At 36.1% G+C, this 13,108-nt stretch overlaps 1 protein-coding gene across 2 annotated transcripts in view; it reads right to left on the bottom strand.

The window, feature by feature from the left end:
* HNF4G (hepatocyte nuclear factor 4 gamma) overlaps positions 1-13,108 on the bottom strand; it is a 61,009-nt gene that overhangs the window by 29,151 nt on the left and 18,750 nt on the right. For both annotated transcript variants that reach the window (XM_030485615.2, XM_030485623.2), the window contains exon 2: positions 4,865-4,965. The gene's annotated coding sequence lies outside the window, so the exon portion shown is untranslated. The remainder of the gene's footprint in view (positions 1-4,864; positions 4,966-13,108) is intronic.

Consider the following 13,108-nt stretch of genomic DNA (forward strand, 5'->3'; position numbering starts at 1 on the left):
AAAGGAACAACACAAAAACATAAAGGCATGTATTCTGTTTCAATGATATTTGGGAACAGCTGTTTATAGTATTAAAATTACTCAATTTTATACATCGAATAAATATGAAGATTTTTTTAGAACAACTCATTTTCTGGGGAGCCATGCATGTTAAATACCCTGAATTTTAAAGGGATGCTTTCCCTTATGAGAACAATAATATATTATGGGATTGAGTACTGCTGGAAATACAGCTTGTAAATTATATCAAAACCAACAACCCAAAGCTTCTAAAAATCCTAAATTGGGCCAAAGAAACCATTACACTAGGTCATAAACCAAGAAATTTCATATTAAATTATATTTTCCTTAAGAGAACAACATCATTCTCGGTTTCAGCAAACATTAAATGACAACAGTATCTCCTTGGAAAATACGAACAGGGCTGTCCTGAGAATCATGGAGGACCTGGTCACTTGATACCTTTATGGAAAGAGGCATCTGCATTGTAAGTAAGTCCTATAAATTCAGATCCCAGAGCACACAGAATCTTCTGGAGGAGCTTAAGTCTGTTTTTTGCTGTGGACATACAGCTCCACTCTGCCATTGGACAGTGTTCCTCTTTATTTTAACACATTAGGTGTGTTCCCAGGCAGGAATAAAACATTAACTGTGACTTCCAAGAAATACAGACATATCTGCTCCAAACACATTTTTAACAGTGATTTCAATAGGCTCAAGATCAGTAAAAGTCCCTTTTAAAAGCTGATGATAAATATTAGAAAAATAAGGTGGGCTGCATCTCTCTGATTAATAAAGCCAGAGCACTGATCAAGCTGAGCAGGAAAAAATGCACTGGCATGGAAACTATGAAAGAAGGGGTCCTGTGAAGTTGTGCTTAGTATCTCTCTTAAAAGCAGGTAAGAGGAAACTTTGAGAAATGGACATAGGTGCAGTTATGAGTAAAACCACAATAAAAATTATCAAGATACAAACTGAAAAGTTATATGTAGCTGCAATAATGTAGGTTAAATGATCAGGTCTACCTTAAATATCATACATAACAGCTGTGTCCGAGTGGGTCTTATGGACATCAGCAATATCATGCGGACGTATTCCTTGGGTTTAATTTATTCATGTAGGTAGGCTCCATCATTTTATCAGAAAACTTTGCAGTCAGTAACATTACCTCCATATCTGTGACAGAGGGACGAACTATATTCCCCTTTGTATGAACAGAGAACCGAGGCAAAGGACAACTAAAGATAGTGTTTATGACAGTTGAGTCCACGTGTCTACAGTATAGTCATCTGCACGCAAACTAGATGTCTAAATTCCTTTGTATACTATGATCAGAAACAGGCACATCTAAACAGATTCATCATACCTATCTTTAATAGTAGGTTGAATTGAATCACCTCTCAAAGCATCCACTTCTTCTGACTGGTTGACTAACCAAAGTGCTCACACAAATGCACAGCCACCCAGAGTTAGGTGGAGTGAATCTACACAAATGACTCCCCAAAATCTGAGAGCTGAAGGTGGAGGCTCGCCTCCTGCACTTTTTGCCTGAGCACTTTCTCAAAACTGAAAGTATATCATATAGCCCCCCTGCTACAGGTTCTGAATGACAGAAAAAAACCATCCTTTATCATATTTTAAAACAAATTCAAAATATTGTTATACTCCTAGTTCACGTAATGAATGTTTGCTCCAACCTAAGATATGTTTCAGAGGGCCTGAGCTTCAGGAAAGGAGTCAGCCAAATTAACAATAGCCATGTGTACAATCATAAAATGATGAACGCTATCCCAAGTGAGGATTAACAGAATCAGGCCCAGGTAGCTCTGTGTTTATAAAAATTGAGATATATGTAGCATAATCCAAAACCAAGTTAGGTGAAGATCATTTCTCATAACAGAGAGCAACAAAGCAAATGTTAAGATACCGTGTCTAAATGTGAGACAGCTGTACTGCCTGATGCTGCCTGTAGTCCTGGTTTGTGAATGTGTACCCAAGAAAAAAAAGGAGGAAAATAATAATATAAAGAAATATTATTGTCTTGCTGTTATTTCCTGAAAGGGATCTGAATAAAAAGTTCAGTCAAGGAAGAAAAGATACAGAAGTGAAGTAAAAGGCTGGGCACCTGTATGCCACCCAATAATCAGTTTTATGAGCCCAAAACGAGGAACTATATGAAATACCACTATGGACATGAAGAATCCTGAATACATTCTTAATTACTAATTTCAAAGACATCAGAAGATCACTGAGTTCAACTTCCTTCTCAATGCAGGTCAGACTGGGTTGCTAGGGGCTTTATCCAGCCATATCTTGAACTACTTTGAAGGATGGAGACTGCCCAACCTCTCTGGGCACCCTGTTCCTTTCCTGGACATGGTCTTCCTTGCTTCTCAGAGCTTCCTTGCTTCTTCCTTACCCACAGCCTGAAATTCTCCTGTGTCAAATTACATCCACAGTCTCTTGTCCTTCCACCTGCACCACAGTGAAAAGCCTTGCTCCATCTTTTCACAAACCACCTTTAGGTAACAGAGGCTGTTATGAGGCCCCCTCCCCAAAGCCATCTCATCTCCAGGCTGAAACCGGGCAGGTGTTCAAGGCCCTGACCATCTTGATGGCCCTCCATTGGATTTGCTCCATTTTATCGATGCCTTTTCTTTAAGAAAGAAGGGGGCACAGGGGAAGGGAAGGGGCAAAACTGGATTCACTATTTTAGATGCCATCTAACAACTGCTGAGTAAAAGGGAGTAATCGCTTCCCTCAATCCTGCTAATACATCCCAGGATGCTGTCGGTCCTCTGCTCTCAGGACACACTGCTGGCTCATGCTCTGCACTCTGTCTACCAAGACCCCTTGCTTCTTCTCAGCAGAGCTTCTTTCCATCCAGCTCCCTAATTCTCCTCCCAGTACAGGATTGTTCCCCAACTGTCCCCCAGTTTTTCACTTAACTGAATTTTTATTCTTTCAGAAACGCAATACCTTTCTAGTCTGCATAAATTACTATGGCATTCCATATTTTTTTTTAGATATATACATAAATTAAATTACCATGAGGGACTTAGTTGGAAAAGACTCACTCAGCTGTCTCAAACAGTTTTAATTAAAATACTGCCATATATGTTCACTTAGCCAAAATAAGAAGTCAGCCAGTCTCTTCCACCAGTACTTCTGGACACATTTGACAGAGCCAGCAGAACTCATCTAAACCTCCTGCTGTCATTCATCCGACAATGAATGGCATTTCTGCTTCCATCTGCATGAGGGGGGAAGAGTTAAAAGCTGCCATTACAGCTGGAATTAAGGAGTACTAATGGCTTGACAGCCATGTTCAGGGCATGAGAATTTAGATCTTACAGAAGAAGACTAAAAGGAGTTGGTTTGCCCATCTCAGGGATGTAAAAAGTGAGAGGGAGTTTATTCCACAAATAAACTGTGCGTGGTCAACCTCATAGACGGGCAGGAATTATTTAGACGATAACAAAATGCTGCCATAAGAATGAAGGCATAAATTTGAGGCTGGCAAGTAGAAAGCCTCTAAACGTGGCAGGGTTACGGCACTGTAACAAACTTCCATTTAGGTATTGACGAGGAACCTAACTGGTTTTAAGACATGGAGAGAAATTTATGAAAGGGTTGGTGACATCAGCCAAATTGATGACTCAGGAGATCTTTTCTAGTCTTGCGTTGCTGAACAGTTACATCATGAGTATTTGTTTTAAAAGTGGTCAGTGAACTATATCAAGTGTGTTTTTCTAATTATGAATTAAACAAATATAAATGACAGCAAGTTAACCTTAGTGTAATAAGCAATTAAGAGAATTATGCTGTGACTGCAGCTGATACATAATTAGCAACTGCTGCAAATGATGTTATCCATCTAATTTGCCCAGATTGGAGTAGCATTATTCTTAGGCATGTTTAGCAAGTTCTGCAGTTATGTGCACTTGAGTGAAGTGCTCTTTACTAATGTGTTCAAATTCACAAAGCTGTTATTAGAATTGCAAATAAGATATACATCGGCATCATTTCCTCTGCCAATCATTTTCTCTTCTTTGGAACTATCCTTGACAGAAAATCAAACTGTAACATTTCCAAAGGATGTTTGCACGAATTGAGCAAAAGTGGTGTTATATAATTAAACAGGGAAAACGTGCAAAAACCATCCTGATAAACCAAACAGGACTGAATTCAAAACACATGAGCTGCTACTGAGTGGGAAGGAACAAGAACCATGGAGTTCACTGGGGGACTCCCAGGGAGGGAAACATTCACAACAGAATATACTTAAGAAGGTGGAAAAGGGAAAAATATTTTTTTGAAGTGTTGTATATTTAAGGCCCAGGATTGAAGTATACCTAGTCACTCAAATTCTAATGAAATCAGTAGAAAAAATCATCCCCTTTCAAGGACTGGGTCTTCAAGGTCAATACATGTTGGAGTTGCAAATCCTCAATTAGCTCATTAAAGCATTAAAAAAAAAAACAAAAAACAAAAAACAAAAAAAAGGGAACTAGCGGTTCACAGGTCTTCTGTTCATCTTTCCCAGAAGGATACTGGAAAATCTGGACAACTGGAGAAAGTCATAAGATATGATGAGGGAGCAATTGTCTGATAAGGAGCACACACAGCCTTGGGTGAATAACATAATTATACCATTTAACAAAAATCTTTGGGGTGTGCATACCTTCCAGCAAACTAGCAGGAATTTCTCCAATTTCATAGGTATTTATGTGGCTTTCAGGAGCACATGATTTTTCCAACAGCTGTGTCTCCAAATGGTCATCTTTTTCTGATAATGGCAGGTTGAAATAGGACAGCTAGCAAGCAAGGAGGTTGGTGAAGCATGCAGCAAAACTTTACTTACATTCAAAAAAGAACACAACAGAGTATAGAATCTTCAGTTCTCCACATACAGACGAGGGAAGGCTGATTTCCTAGGCTGTGTTTCCATCCTCTAGGTAATACCTGCAGCCAATAAGAGTAAAATAAATGGAATGCAAACCAACTATGCTCCTAAAGAAAATTCTTATTTGGATTATAAAGGTTGAGAACACAGTGCTTTCACTCAAGTTACAAAGGCATTTCTGAAGATTCAAGAAACTTCAAGAAAATGCTTAAGTCATCAGACAATGTTGATGCCAGATTTTCTTCCACTTGTAGAATAAAAAAGCATAGAATTTATACAATGTCTTAAAATACTATCTGGAAGGATTATATATAGGGAATAAGAGACAAAATGGTTTTTAAGACTGTGGAACTGTTGACATAGCAGCATATGAATAAAAGATTCCCTGCTCTTTGGATGACTCTAATGTTTAGGTACTGGGTAAACTACATAGTAAAACAGGAGTTGTAGTAGAACAGCCTGAAAGAAACAGAAGTTTAATTTGACTATGTGGAGAGGGTTTCAAGAAGGATGAAGGCACGAAGGACACAAAGGGACATTTTGTAGTAACCTTGAGAACTACTTTACAACTTTTGCAGCCTCATTGACTTTTCTTGGGTAAACTGCACTTTTAAATGCTAAGCTTTACCTGGGCAGTAACTATATTTCTTTTTTTACTTTATGCATATTTATGTCAATGCTACCTATTAATTCTACAGATACTGACCTGGTTTTGGCTGGGATAGAGTTAATTTTCTTCCTAAGTGAGAGGCTACGTGGTAGGTAGTTGCTGGCTGGGTTTAAACCACAACAACTCTTGTATATGTGTACTTTGTACATTTATGAGCAATTATTAAATACAAACAAAATATACACTGCCCACTCATAAAGTTCTGAAATATTTTTTTTCTGCATCCCAAATATAACTCCGTGCTATTAAGATCCAAATAAGAGCATGTAATTTTCAAGTTTTCCTATTAAAAAAATATATATCCACTAGCTTCAACTAAGACAATATTCCTTGCGTTGCTTTTTGCTTTACTAGAAACCTTTTGAGTCATACATCGTTCTTTCCCTTGGAAGAAACTGACAACACAGAAAATCACTTCTGGACACCAGGGATGAAGCTAACTCTCCTTATTTAGATACAATAGGACTTTAGTCAAGAACAAGAGATTCTTACAGTCTAAATTGTAGGTCTGCTGAGGCACTACATTCTTTATCAATCCTGTAAACTGCAGTGCATGCAAAATAGAAAGCAGTAAAATTATTAGCCCATCAGTACTTTCTATCCTCAGGAGTGATACTGCTACACCAATACACCAGATTGATTCTGGCAATATCAGAAATTAGAGTGTTTTATTTAATACTTAAATATGCATATAATTAATTCTTATCTGCATATTTTCACATGTAGACCCTGGTTAAGAAACATACTGTTTGACTAACTGTGAAGGAAAAAAGCACTACTTGTAATGACACAGCCTCTCCCACTGGGGCCACTATAAAGACACATAGAAATCATCAGGTGTACTAAAGTGAGGATGAAGCCTTGAAATGGATCTGTTCTTTAGGTCCCTGTGTGCCTCTCTCCCTACCCGTGCTTATCTATGCAAAGTAAATTAGTCTCTCCATCATCCATGATGAGGAAAAGTTGGAACGTCTATGGAAAGCACACACTTTTTTATATACCTTTTAGCTCTACATTTTCAGAACTCCCTTACACGCCTAATCCTATAGCCATTAGTAAGGCAATAAAATGACATAAAATGAGCAAAGAGCAATAAAGCAATCATATCCCAGCATGTTTATTTAGTCGTGGTCCTTAATGACAGAGACCTTCGTACCCACTGATACCTGGAGCTGCTACTAATTCTCCTGTCTCGAACCCCTGGCTGTCATTGCTCTCAGACTTCTGGCCAATGTTTTAAAGCCTGCTTCACACAAACTGTGAAGTAAAAAACCCTCACAGAAAGAAAGATTAGCTTTATAAATTCAGCCAAAATCCATTTTCTTTTAGAGCAACACTGAAAGAGTTGAATAAGGGAGGCAGAATGGTGGAAGTGGCCATCAGGTCTGCCTCACCAAGCAGGTACCAGCTGCACTTCTGCTGCCCATACGCTGACCTGCCTGGATGTGAGTTAGATGCCATGTAAAATTTGCACAGCTGCACTGAAGTTGAGTTAAAATATGTTTTAGTGTGACTTATCTTTTGAGTGTACTGTCCAAATTAGGTACATTAGATGGCTGAAACATCAAACAGAGTTTGGTGGCTATTATTAGACTGTAGAAATATGCTTAGTAGTAAGAAAGGTATTTAAAATCTAACTATGAACTTGTGAATCTGACAGCAAATCAGACTTTCCTCTCCTCCTGACAAGCAGTCAAATTTAAGTTGTACTAACTATATCATATTGTGATTATTTTTACAATAATTACTACATTGATCTGTTCCTTTACAACAGATCTTTTCAATTTAAAGAGCTATAATTATTTATCGAGTATTTAAGTAGAGTTTTCTTTGTCATTACCATTTATATTACTTTCTAAGAATCTTTAAGAAACATTGTTCCCATAAGAAGACACTGATAATCTGCACTGACTTCTGAATAACACAGAAAGGTGTAATTTGATCCAATTATTCCTAATGGGGATGGAGGATATGTGGTTGTCCTTCATAAGAACCCATTTTGATTTTGATTTAAAAATGGCCAATAACAATCTACCAAAAAAAAATCTAGGGACCAATCACAGCCCAGTGATTGGTTACAGTCACAGTTACACTCATAGCCAAAATCACAGAATTATGGAATGGTTAGGGTTAGAAAGGACCTTAAGATCATTTAGTTCCACCACCCCTTGCTATGGGCAGGGGCACCTGACTCAAGACCATGTTGCCCAAGGCTTTGTCCAACCTTGAACACTGCTGGGGATGGAGCATTTACGACTTTGGGCAACCCTTTCCAGTGCCTCACCACCCTCACAGTAAAGAATTTTTTCCTTATATCTAATCTGAACTTCTCCTGTTTAAGTTTAAACCCATTACTCCTTGTCTTATTACTACAGTCCCTGATGAAAAGTCCCTCTCCAGCACTCTTGTAGACCCCCTTCAGATATTGGAAACATTCTTCAAATAACATGCCTTAAGTAGAAAAATTGGTCAAAAAATACTCTGAGGGAAAATTTCCCCTTTACATTTGAATTTTCAAGTGTCCAAACAGTATGCAATTGTGTAAATATGTTAACTTACTTCCAGTTCAAATATTTCTACTTTCACCCTTCGACCATTCCTGGTTGATTGATTGATTTTTTCCTATTTGTGAAGAATAACCCATTTTACTTTTTTTAGGGTTGCCTCTTTATGTCATTTAAAATGTCTGCAGAGTAACTTTAGTTTCACCTCACCCATGTGCTGTCTATGTTCCAGTTTTTCTTTCCCAACATTTTTCTCTCCTTTCCTGTCCCACTTGCCCCTTTTCAGCTAATCTTTTCTCTCCTTGATTTTTTTAGTTTAATTAATTACTTGCATACAAAAATCACTTTAAAATAATTAAAATATATGTATCATGAAGCAACTAGACTTCTATTGAAATTAGAGAAATTCTTTAATGAAACCATTTTTCAGTATAAAAAAAAAATGTATCTGAACCTGAAAGAGGACATTGTTGGATTTCTTATTGCATTTACTAAAATGTCAGCAGATTTTACTTTTTCTTTTTCGAAACTTTCAGATGCTTATAAAATGCCCGTTAGTACAGTTACACATTTCCTGTGACAATTTGAATGTGACTGGTCTTTGAATCTCTTCCTTTTTAATCTGAAATAAAGATCTGGATTTTTTTTCTATTTTTTCTTCTTTCTTGTTTTTGGGTTTTTTTTTGGGGGGGAACAAAGGGGTAAACTGCATTTGCCCTGCTGTATGATACTCCTGTGGCATTACTTTGTTCTTCTTTTGCTCTCTCCATCTTCTCTAGACTTTTCCAGAGATACTCCAGTTAGCCTTTTGTCAGAGATATTTTTTTTTACTACAGATTTCAGCAGTGGTTTGTTCCTCTTCTTTTGCTCTGCGAACCTGTTATCTTTTGAATTGGGATGAGCTGCACAAATGTGAAAGCCCAGTTATAAACTAGCAACTGCTCAGAATAAACGAATTATGTCACCAAAATAACATGTGATGTTTCATTAATATTGTAAGCAAAACATACAACAGGTTGTGTTTGCACAAGCAAGGAAGTGCACACAATATACAGAAAACGCATATAGCTTGGCAACATTCTTCAAATAGCATGCTCTAAGTAGAAAAGTTGGTCAAAAACTACTCTGTGGGAAAAATTCCGCTTTTCATTTGAATTTTCAAGTGTCCAAACAGTATGCTATTGTGCAAAAAAATGGCCTGCTGAAATAAAAACACAATAAAAAAGACCTATGTATTGAATTATTTCATTGAGCTAGGAACCAAAGTAAAGCACTGTGATAAATCACACCATTTTGCTTAAAAGCAGGGGAGAACAAAACATGAACAGATACAGGAAGAAAAAAGAAAGAAGGAAATAATGGGAGAAAACCAAAACAAACCAGTGCCTGTTTCAGGATGATTGAATTTTGTTTAATACATATTTTACACTGCTACATAATTTTACACTCTTGACAAAGTGTCAGGCAATTGGAAGAGGGCAGGAAAAACATACACAGTTTTTTGTCAACTTTATGCCTCCTTAAATTTAGAAGATTTTTTTGAATAAAGAAACTAAAAATAAATCAGGAAACAGTGTCAATAATGGGGTCTGAATTATCCAGCAATAAAAAACATGAAACATTTTTAATATATTTACATAGAACTTTCACAAAATAAATAATGGCAATGAGACTTGACTGGCAATGAAAAAAAAAGAAGTGATTTGTAGCTGACTTATACAGATGACCTTTTAAAAAAAAAATTACACTGCTTATATATACTGTGGATTGTTTACTCACATGTTTAAACTACTGTAAAAACTCACAGTTAAAATGTGGCCGATGTACTTTACATAATCTTAACAGCAAAAGGTGGCACTGAAGTCTTGGGTAAGCAAATATATTCTCATTAATAGTTACAAATTTAGTTCCCAGAATGAAAATCAATGCCAACAAAATATACAGAAAAATGATTGCCTAGAGATATATATTATAATTTTATTTTTATCACACATATATGCTTTTGTTCATACAGAGAGACAGAAAGAGAAGATTATGCAGTTTGGCTTATGGACAAATTTATGATAGAGGCATGTTTAAATGCAATACCAATTATCCTTAACGAAATGTGTTTATAAGTTAAAAATTTGAAAAATTTATAAAAATCTGTTATATATAGATACAACAGATTTAAATCTGGATTTTCAAAGAAGAAAACTTTCAGAATTATGTAAACATTCACCATACTAATTCTTCGGTCATTAAAATAACACCATCAGAAAGACCTGACAATAATGATAACTACTAGGCTAAGTCAAATATTTGGTTAATATATACGAATTTTCTGAAGAAGCATCCACAAAATAATGGATGTGAAAAATGAAGAAAAAAGGAGGGAGCAAACTGGTTCTCAAATCAAGAAATTTTTCATTAATCCAATTATGAAAAATTATTAAACAAAGTTAAAGAAAGTTTTTTGAAACTTTTGCAATTTTTTTTTTTTTTTCTAACTAGCTTTAACAATAGTTAGATGCAATCCAGGTTCATATTTACATCCATTTCTGCCAATTCTTGACCTCTTCTCTACAAAATAACATATTAGGTGCACCAGCCTAACCAGCCAAGATTAATCTTTTTTCTCTTTGGGAACTTGTGACTAGTGAGCAGCAGAATGATCAACCAGCTTTTTTACAACCTCTGGATGAGATTAATCATGTTTCACCTTACAAGTCACTCAAGTCCCTGAAATTTTTCATTCTGTTACCCTTTCATGTGAGTCCTTGTGTTTCTTATCCTTTTCAGTCTTCTTCGGATTTTGTTTTCCTATGATGTTAATGAACATAGACTTTTACACTCACTTTGACAAGTTCATTAGTAAAACCACTGATTGTAAGTGGTATGTAAAAGTAAATGGCATTAATTCTACCAGAAGTGTTAGTAGACGGGTGCTTTATCAAGCCACTGTTCTTGATTTTCCAACATATCTGCATTAAGCCAAACAAATATGACCACACAATAAACTTCCAATATTTAACTGAATGTAGTCATAAAGCATACCACTCAGTAACCAAATCCACACACAAAACGTGCAAATTATTACAAAGCAGCACTACATCTGAAACAATAGCAACATGCAGTATCTCATAGATAGTACTACGGGACAAAGTACACAATTACTTTCAGTCTTAAAAAAAAGTTATATCATGTGGGATATTTGGTTCAAACAAGCCTGTGGGGAAAGCTATTTAAAACTCTTAGTAAAATGTAAAAATAGAAAATCAAATTTAAATCTAGAAATAGAAGTAAATCTAGAAATAGAAGCTCATATGAGTCTAAGGATGATCTTCACAGGAAAGTTTGATGGCAAGTCCAATAAAAGATAATTAAATTTTAGTCAGACCAAGAAAAGAAATTATGCAGTTGTTTTATGCCATAAAAGGGAAACTTTGTAATTGTTTATGCCACAAAAATATTTATTAATGTGTTTATGGGCTGCTATTGATTTTAGTTGAAACAGTCCATTAATTATTGAAAGACATGGTATAGAAAATATTGTAAAAAGCAGTAGCTAGTCTCCAGGAAACTGAATAAAATTATGAGATGAGAGGAGGTTAGATTAGATGAGACAAATAAAAACAAGGAGAAACAGTGAGAAACACCAGCCTAACAATGTTCTTTCATAGAGAACATTCTGCCCACACCAGTTCCAAACACTGAAGGTGGTAAGCAAAGAGATCTCAGAGCTGGTTAGACCTCAACAACTCATCTTTTCAACAAAATATCCGTGAACAAACTGAAATGAGAAGCACACAGAAACTATAAACCAGCAGAAGATCAAGTATCCCCATAAAAAGAAGTTGCAGAGATTTGTCAAAGTATTCAGGCACCTTACGATATAAATATGCACTCTGAGAGAACCCGTGGCTCCTGATAATGGCTGGCCTTACCCTGTTGGGAACCAGCATGCTGAAAAGCGTGATTCTCAACTGAAAGAGTGAAAAAAGGGAAGGACAAAATTGCTGGTATTCAGAAGAGGCTGAATAAGAGCAGGTATTTGTACAGTGACTTTTCCAAAGAGGATTCCCTCTTACACGTACACACACATACATGTAGCCACGATATTCACCCTTCTCAAGAGGAAAGAGAACCAGCAACCACAACTATTTACGTTGGTTTTGATCACCTCTTTTTTTTTGCTGGCAGAGAGGATAATGAATTTACAGACACCCCGTAGGATAAGGTAGGCTGTATTTCACTAGACATCTACTTGCACCTTTTGATTCATGAACCCCTTTGAAAATCTGACCCCAGCCCTAAATATTCCCTATAGAAGTATAATGATAAGACTTTGTATTGGCTAGACCTTTTTTTTGGTCTTGAGTTCATCGGTTTGCAATTAATTAACTAAATCATAAATGATAGCAGGCAAATCTTATTGCTCAGTTCCAGGTGAAAATGAAATCTGTTTTACCAAAGAAAGTCTTGGAAAGTACAAACATCAACTGAATAACCTTTAAATGGTTTTTTTGTAGTAGTCATGTCTTGAAAAAAGGGCCCAATTTTCTTTTTTTTTCTGCATGAATATGAATTTCATGGGCACTGTATGCAGATAACAAGTCTAAATAAATACATAAATTTTAATTTAAATGCCTTTAAATTAATTGAAATAACTGAAATTATTTTAAATATTTACAATTATTAATAAAACTCCTTTTTCCCCCAGATTGGTTTCCATGTATCTGAACTGCATGTGACTGTACTATCAGCCACATTCTACTATACTAAGACAACACAGCCAGTAGCAATTGAGAAAACACATTATACATAGCACTTAGTTCGCCATGAAATTCTAGATAAGTTAATGATAGATAATGGCCTACAATTCATGTGTGACTTATTTTAGCAAATCTCACTGATACAGCAATTCAAGCGCACTGCATCAAGACTGCACTAAGTATAATCAAATGGGCTTGCAGAAAAATCAGCAGAAATTACGAAACAATAAAAAAGAAAGTGACATGCTTAGAAGTCAGATGAACTCGTTCAACT

Source organism: Strigops habroptila, chromosome 1 (assembly GCF_004027225.2).
Source record: "Strigops habroptila isolate Jane chromosome 1, bStrHab1.2.pri, whole genome shotgun sequence".
NCBI classification, from domain to species: Eukaryota; Metazoa; Chordata; class Aves; order Psittaciformes; family Psittacidae; genus Strigops; species Strigops habroptila.